The sequence below is a fragment of the Chlorocebus sabaeus genome, chromosome 9 (assembly GCF_047675955.1).
Source record: "Chlorocebus sabaeus isolate Y175 chromosome 9, mChlSab1.0.hap1, whole genome shotgun sequence".
Lineage (NCBI taxonomy): Eukaryota > Metazoa > Chordata > Mammalia > Primates > Cercopithecidae > Chlorocebus > Chlorocebus sabaeus.
The window spans coordinates 84,622,440-84,631,340 of NC_132912.1; positions in this window are offsets into that span (position 1 = coordinate 84,622,440).

The window sequence follows — 8,901 nt, forward strand, 5'->3', positions numbered from 1 at the left end:
ATAGAATGATTTATATTCCTTTGGGTATATACTCAGTGATGGGATTGTCGGGTCCATGGTATTTCTGATTCTAAATCCCTGAGGAATTGCCACACTGTCTTCCACAATGGTTGAACTAATTTACATTCCCATCAACAGTGTAAAAGCATTTCTATTTTTCCACAATCTTGCCATCATCTGTTGTTTCTTGACTTTTTAATCATTTCCATACTTTTTTTTTTTTTTTTTTAAGACAGAATCTCACCCTGTCACCCAGGCTGGAATGCAGTAACATGATCTGCAACCTCCACCTCCTGGGTTCAGGCGATTCTCCTGTCCCAGCCTCCTGAGTAGCTGGGATTACAATCAGGTGCCGCCATGTCCAGCTAATTTTTATATCTTTTGTAGAGATGGGGTTTCACCATGTTGCCCAGACTGATCTCGAACTCCTGACTTCAGGTGATCCACCCAAAGTGCTGGGATTACAGGCCTACCAAAGTGCTGGGATTACAGGCGTGAGCCATCGCGCCTGGCCTAATCATTCCCATTTTGACTGTCATGCGATGGTATCTCATTGTGGTTTTGATTTGCATTTCTCTAATTATCAGTGATGCTGAGCTTTTTTTTTTCACATGTTATTCTGTTTTCTATTTATTTCTGTTCTGACTTCTCTTATTTACTTCTGTCTGTTAATTTTGAGTTTCGTTTTCTAGTTTTGTTGTTTTTCTAGTCCCTTGATATATAATGTTAGATTATATATTTAGAATTTTTCTTTTTTTTTTAAATATAGATATTTGTTGCTATAAACTTCCCTCTTAGAAACGCTTTTACTGCATTTCATAGGTTTTGGTATGTTTTGCTTCTATTGTCATTTGTCTTAATATATTGTTTAATTTTTCTTTTGATATATTTTTTGACCCATTGGTTTTTCAGAAGCATGCTGTTTAATTTCTACATATTTGTTAATTTTTCAAGACTCCAGCTGTTATTAATTTCTAGTTTTATAGCATTGTGTCTGAAATGATACTAGATATAATTGTAATCTTAAATTTGTTAATACTTCTTCTGTTACCTAACATGGTCCAAATTGAAAGATGTTATATTTACACTGGAAAAAATATATATATATTCTGCTACTCTTAGATGGAAAGCTCTGTATATATTTATTACATTCATTTGATTAAAAGTGCAATTAAAGTTCAATATTTCCTTATTACTTTTCTGTCTGTTGATGTATTCCTTGTTGAAAGTGGAGTCCTGAAGTCTTCTCATATTATTGTCTTGCTGTCTCCTTCTTTGTTTATGTCCATTAATATTTTCATTATGTATTTAGATGCTTCAATTTGGGACATAATTGGTTATGTCCTCTTTATCAATTCACCCCTATATAATTAAATAATGACCTTCTTTGTTTTTTGCAACAGCTTTTGACTTGAAGTCTATTTAATCACTTGTAAGTATAGCCACCTTTGCTCTTTTTTGGTTAGCATTTGCATGGATTATCTTCCCATTTTAACTTTCAACCTATATGTGTCTTTAAAGCTTAAGTGAGCCTCTGGTAAGCAGAATATAGTTCAATCATAGATATATATAGATATATATATATATATATATACACACATATATGAGGAATCACCACACCGTCTTTCACAATGGTTAAACTAATTTACATGTTTTGATTGGCGAATTCATTCCATTTATATTCAAGATATTATTGTATTATTGATAGTTAAAAACATGCTGCTAGATATTTTGTAGTTTGTTTCCTAGTTGTTTTGTTGCTTTTTTCTTCTTTATATCTTTATTCTTTGCTAGTCCACCTTTGTGATTAGATATTTTGTAGTTCTTAGCTTTTATTTCTGTCTCTTTATTGTTTGTATATTTACTGCAGTTTTCTTGTTTTATGGTTACCATGAGCTTATATAAAGCATCTTATAGTTGTAATCTGCTTTTTTCCATGGTTAACAAATTCTGTCATATACGAAGACTTTAGAAGTTTACCCTCCTCCTCACAATGTATGTTTTTAATAACACTATTTACATATTATTTATTATGCTTTTGTTAAAACTTATTAGAGCTTTAGTTATTTTTGATCATTTTGACATTTTCCCTTTATACTAGAGACGTATAAGATTCACATACCATTATTATAGTATTGAAATACTCAGTTCTTGACTCCTTATTTACTTCTGCCAGTTAGTCTTATACTTTCTTATATCTTCATGGCAATAACTAACATTGTTTATTTTTGTTTGGAGGACTCCCTTAAGCTTTTCTTGTAGGTCAGCTCTAATGATAATATATTTTCTTGACTTTTGTTTCTTTGTGAAAGACTTTATTTCTTCTTACTTCTGAAGGAAATCTTTACTAGATATCGTATTCTTGGCTGAATGTTATTGTTTTTTTCTTGCAGTACTTCGAATATATCCTATTTCTCCGAGCCCATAAGGTTTCTGCTGAGAAATGCATTGATAGTCTAATGGATATTATATGTGGCTTGTTTTCTCTTGCTGTTTTAAAAATTCTCTACATGTGACTGCTTTTTGAGAGTTTAATTATAATATCCCTTGGAAAGGATCTGTTCTGTTTGAGTATATTTAGAAACTTTTAAGCTTCATGGATTTGGATGTTCATATCTTTCCCAAGACTTAAGAAGTTTTTATTGTGAGTAAACTTTCTGTCCCTTTCTCTGTATCCTTACTTCTCATAAAAATAACTTTGGTTTGCTTAATGATGTTTCATAAGACCCACAGTCAGTCTCCATGCTTTTTCATTAAATTTTTCTGTTTTCTTTCTTCTAAATTATTTCCAAAGGCCTATCTTCAAGTTTATAGACTCTTTCTTCTGTTTAATCTAGATTGCTGTTGAAGCTCTCGGTTATTTATATTATATTTTTAATTTCCTTGATTGAATCCTTTAGCTCCAAGTTTTGTGTTTCTTTATTTTATGGTATCTATCTCTTTGTTAAATTTATCATTCACATTATGAATTGTTTTCACAATTTCCCTGAGGTGTCTATTTATATTCCCTTCTAGCTTGCTGAGTTTCATTTGAATCATTATTTTAAATTTCTTTTCAGGCAATTTGTAAATTGCTTTTTCATTGAGGTCAGTTACTGGAGAATTTTGAGGTCCTTCGGTGGTGTCATATTTCCTTGCTTTTTCAAGTTTCATGTATTCCTGTGTTAATGGCTGTGGATCTGTTGAAGCAATCACCTCTTCCATACTTTAGTGTGGCTTTTGTACAAAAAGACTTTCATTTGAAGTTAGGCCTGAGCAAGCAGGTTGGACAGGGTACAGCAGCTTTTGCTCTGTGTGAGTTCAGTGATGTAGTCTTTGTGCAGTTTATTTAGTTGCTATCAACATTAGTGACAATTGTGGGTGGTCTAGGTTACAGAATTTTGTGGCAGTGACAGTGACTGCATAAGTTATTAGGGCCAGGGCTTTGTGAATTCTCTTGATCTTGCCTTCCTCACAGTGGAGAGTCTTAACTGAGGAGATATCTTTTGATATTGGGGCTAAGATGGCTCATAGGCAGTAGAAACTGCATTGGGATCCAGGGCATTGGTGCTTGGAGCAGCTGTAGAGCAAAGTTTTAATGGAACTACTGCAGCACTTGGGACTTGAGGTTTAGGTTCACTATCCCAAGCACAAGTGAATGCATTTCTTTTTTCACTATCTGGGATCTGTTTTTCTGAGGCATACTTTGGCAGCTTGTGCTCAGAAATGACTGAAGACTTAGTCTCCAGGGAGCTGGCCACAGATGCAATTTAGAACCTAGAACCAACAGGGCACAATAACAGCTCAGGCTACAAGGGATGACAGACCATGTGGTGGTGACTCTGGACCTTGGTCTGTTGTGACCTAGTAGTAGCTCAGACTCTGTGAGGCCAGGTGTAGCAGCACCAAGGACCCAGGAAAGGCCAGATGCTGCTGTGCCTTGGGCCATGGATTTTGAGGAAGAGTACAGCAATGACTATTACCCAGAAAGGCAGAGTGCCCCAGCAGTTCAGACTGGGGGTTAGTCCAGTTCTAGGTAGGTGAGGCATTGTTGCTGTTCAGCCTAGAGATCAGGGTAGCATAGTTCCACCAAAGCTCTGATTCCCTGGGATACAAGGCATTGCATCTACTTGGCCCCAGAAAGTACAACTCCACAGGTCAGTGGAGTCTCTGGATCCCTGGGAGGTAGGGCACTACATTAGCTGGGATGCTGGGAGATGAATCTCCTCCAGTGTGCAGGGGACTTGATGTCACAATGAGGCAGGTTACCATATCTGCTCTGGGCCCAAGCATGGACTATTCTGATAGTTTGTGATGAGGCTCTGGGTTCCCAGACATACACAAAACGTCAGCTCACCCTTGAGGAGAGGGTACAGCAGTGACTAGGATGAAGTGGATGAAACATCTATGCAACAGCTTGGCCTAGGGCATAACAGCTATGCCTGGAGATGGCATGCCATGATGGAGATGGCATGCCATCACAGCCATGATGAAGCAACAGTGAGCCTCAGAGATTGAGGAATGTGATAACTACTTACCTCCAGAGCAGGACACACTCTTAGCAGTGGCTTAAGTTCCAAAATGGCACAGATAAGTGACAGCACAGGCCATAGGAGGACATATGAAGGTGAGTGGGGCACAGCATTTGCCTCTTCTTTGGGGATGGCTCAGTGTTTTGACTTTAGAGAGCTCCTTCAGATGGGCTAAGAACCTTTGAGGACAGTAGGGGACTCCAGTAGCAAAGACTGAAGGGGTCCACACCGATAATGGAGGCTTCTGGGTTCTTCTTGTCTCCCTTTTCCCTTTAGGGAAAAGTCCCTCCTGGTTTCAAGTTGATCCCAACTAGGGGGAATAGGGTGGCAGAGGCCAGGTGTCTTTTTTTTTTTTAATTTTCCCTTCTATATGAGGCTGTGCTTGGTTTCTGTGCTCTGCAGAATTTCTGCTTCTTTGCTGTTCCCTGGTGCTTTTTATTAGTTAATTTAGCTTAAATATGATTGTTTATTTGTTGTTTTGTGTGTGTGTGTGTGTGTGTGTCAGAGAAGAGTGCTAGGAGTTACTACTCGACTGTCTTGCTGATGCCACTTTTGACAGGAGATCTTTTAGAAGCTCAGAAACATAGCAAGTAAAAAGAAAATTAACTTAATACTTGAGAATTTTGAAAATTCCTATGAATAGTGTGTTACTACTGATGGAATGCCATTATCAAGAAAATATGTTTAATATGTTCTAACATTTTAACTCTATCAACAATATAACATATTAAGAAGTATGAGCCTATGCAAGTGTATTAAAATTGGAGTCAAATACAATGTATATTTTAATACTCATTTAGTTTCCAAAAGGATAATAATGTATATCACTCATTTGTATATAAAAAAAATATTTTAAGTGAAGCAATTTGGGAAAAAAACCATTTCACAGCAAATACTGTTCTAAAATTATTTAATATTGAGAGTCTAAAGAAAGAATTACAATTTGCAATGAATCTCTATTTGAAATAAATAAGAAAATGTATGCACACTGTGTACAAGTCAAGTTCATGAAAGCTAAAGTATCAATAATATTTTATATAAAGTTTCTTTAATGGTAAAAATCTACATGTGTATATAACTTTATTGTTTAATAAATTGGTTTTGCTCTTCTTATTTAATTTAAACCTCAACTACAGTAGATCTTTTGGGAATACAAAGACATAGGTTCCTTGGTCACACTAGCCAAATTGGAAGCCCTAAATAACCACATGTGACTTGTGCCTCTCATATTGGATAGTACAGATATAGAAATTTTCCATAATCACTAGAATATACTGTACAACCCTGCTTTCGATTATGCCTAATTTATCTTTTTGCAAGAAGCATGCCATACATTTTAAACAATCTATTCTAGTTTCCCCTGGGCCCTTCCAGTTGGACTCACAACTCCAGTCCCTTCCACTGGTTTTCAAATAAGACGAGTTTGAATACTGACTACATAGTCATCATTCTGACCACATCGTTGTTTCTGTGTTATAATTTGTGAATACCTCTTTTAATTCTCGGGTTCTAAAATTGAATATATTCCTTCAGTTAGTGTCCAAGCATCAGAAAGTTCAGCAGAAATACAGGAAGATTATCAGTGAATACCCTGGCTATAGAAACTGTTTTCCTCATCTAGACCAACTTTCGTTGAGATTTGATGGCAGTAAATTTATCCAAATTCTTAAATGCAAACATTTCTTTAACCATGTTTCTCTAATTTCTGTTTATACAATTTCATGTTTAACCTAAATTCAACACTTTATATTACTGTTAATGTTCTCTGGATGTGATTTTGTTCATATGTTAAGTTTAACTACATATTTTCTAATCATTCAACATATTTAGAATCACCCTATTTCTGGGTTATTTCTAAAGTTGATCACATAACATAAAAGTTGTCATAAAGTTAGTTTTAAAAAAATATGATAGGCCCGAATTAAAAACAGGGTGTTCACTAGCCAAAGATTCAGTACAGATTTTAATACATTGGGCAAGACTCTTTGGTCATTTAATCAAATATAAATCAACAAAATCTACAGTATCCTCTAACACATATTAATCTCTTTTCGAATTTCCTGAATTCTTCACATTAGAAAACATAATGGTTTTGGTTTTTATGTGTTCAATATGTTTTGTACATTTAATTGAATAGTTGGCTAAAGCAATTGATTGAACTATATGTTACCAGATTAATACAGTGGGATTTACAATACCCTTTAAAAAAAATAAGGGGGATTTGAGAGCAATGCTGAAGAGGCTTAGAAACTTAGTTGGAAAATAGGTATGATTTGAATTCTCACAGTTGGATTATTTCCTACTGATCTCTGAAATTTGGTTTTATGTATTGGACTCATTTTATTAAGAGTTCTTTAAAAACTCTTGTACATATATTTGCCAACACATTTGAAATCAAAATGATTATAATTGTAAATATCAATCCTTTCTAAGATTTCTTTCTTTAGTGTCTTCCTTTGTGTGTACTTTAGTATATTTGTGTATGTAAATGTGTGTTTGTGTGTGGGAAATAATGTGTTTGTGTCATAATACTCTTTCATATATGATATAAATACTATGATCAGATTACCTATCAGTAGGTAAATTCAGTATTCAGATTTCCTCAGTTTTACTTATGTTGAGGGGTGTGTGTGTGTGTGTGTGTGTGTGTGTGTGATTTAAGCTTCGTAAATTTTATTATTTGTTCAGATTCTTGTACATAGCTCCACGGCCAAGATAATGAATAATTACAACATTTTAAAAAATCCCTTTTGCTATCATATATGTTCAACAGTATCTAACAGCCTTCACAGTATCTAATTAATATAAAACAGATCAATATATTATTAAATTCACATTTACAAAAAGAAATTAGGAATAACGTTTACAGCTTGTTTAGCAAGATGATTCACTTGAATTTCAATGCATACATGTCTGAAATATTAGAAAAAGAAATAATAAAGTTTTATTGTAAACCTACCACCCATTATTATATAGGTTTAACCAATATGGTGAAGCTAAAATATCTGTAATGCATTACAAAAATTTATGACAAAAATTAAGAAATCCAGTACCTAATGACCATAAATAATACGAGAACTTTGATAAGCACTGGTAACACTGCATTTTTTCTAAACAATAACTAAATTTTAACTACATGTTTGTGTATCTAAAAAGAAAAAGTACAACTTTTCCAAGTATTAAGTGACACATATTTTAAAAGATATTATTGAAAAGTTATCAGAAACTCTAGTAATGCAATCATTTTTATTCATAAAATTATGAGAATGTAGTAAATATTAAAACCTGTTTTCATACAATGGTAAATTCCTATAGATTAGGATTACAGGATGGAATGTTTTTGAGATTTTCTCTGTTATCTTCTAAATCTCAAGAAATGTGCAGAGTTCAGTGTTTCCTTTTTGCTGTCTACAATAGGATTTCATGTAATAATAAATAAAGAGGTGAGAACAAATCTATCCTCTTACTTTTTGTTGTCAAGCGCCTGAAATAATTAAAATGATTTTAATAAACCCTGATATGGATGTGGATGTGTAGAGTAGGAAGAGCTTGTAGTGACTGAGATGAAAACATTGATTTTAATGGGATAAGTAGAATCCACAAGACAGAGAGACCACTTTACTGCATTCCTAGAGATTAAGGGAACTATGTCCTGATTTCTTACATTGCCTCAGAATAAACCTTACACAGTTTATCCAGGAAGTTGCTCCAGGGTTTTAACCTCCTAAAAGCTGCATCCCTGGCTAAATAATCCTACATCCCAAAATTCCTTTGACATCTTACCAGTGTTGATTTCATTCCATTTCCAGTACACCATGAAATAAAATATTTTAGACACAGGTCAAAATTCCATTTAATGTACATTTTATGATCACTATTTTATAGGATGAAAATTTAAAGTCTGATGCAAAATGTCAGCAGAGTGATTTAGAGGCAAGTCATAAAGTTTTAGACATTAATTCATGAGTTTTAACTGGTCTGCTGAAGTTTTTATCTCATATAATACCATCAACAATATGTTTCCTAACAGAAGCCTGGTAAAGACTACATAGATGGATGAACATTCACTGTGTATTAGGAAGAAATAGCGCAGAAACTTAGCATATAAATTATCACATTTGGTTCATGTTATTGTTAAAGATTTAAATATGTACAATATCTGGATATAGTAAGTGACCTGAAACATCAAAAAATATGTATGTATATATCTCCACATCTCTTTCTAAGTATATTTATGGTTATGTCTATATGGATAGCTAATATATTTGCCTTGTTGCTCATACTCTTCTCTTCCTTGACTCCATTCTCTTTTACAAACTTTGTTAATTACTCCATTTTCATCCATGTAATGTCATTATATCTGCTTAGGATTTAGTATAAACTAACCATT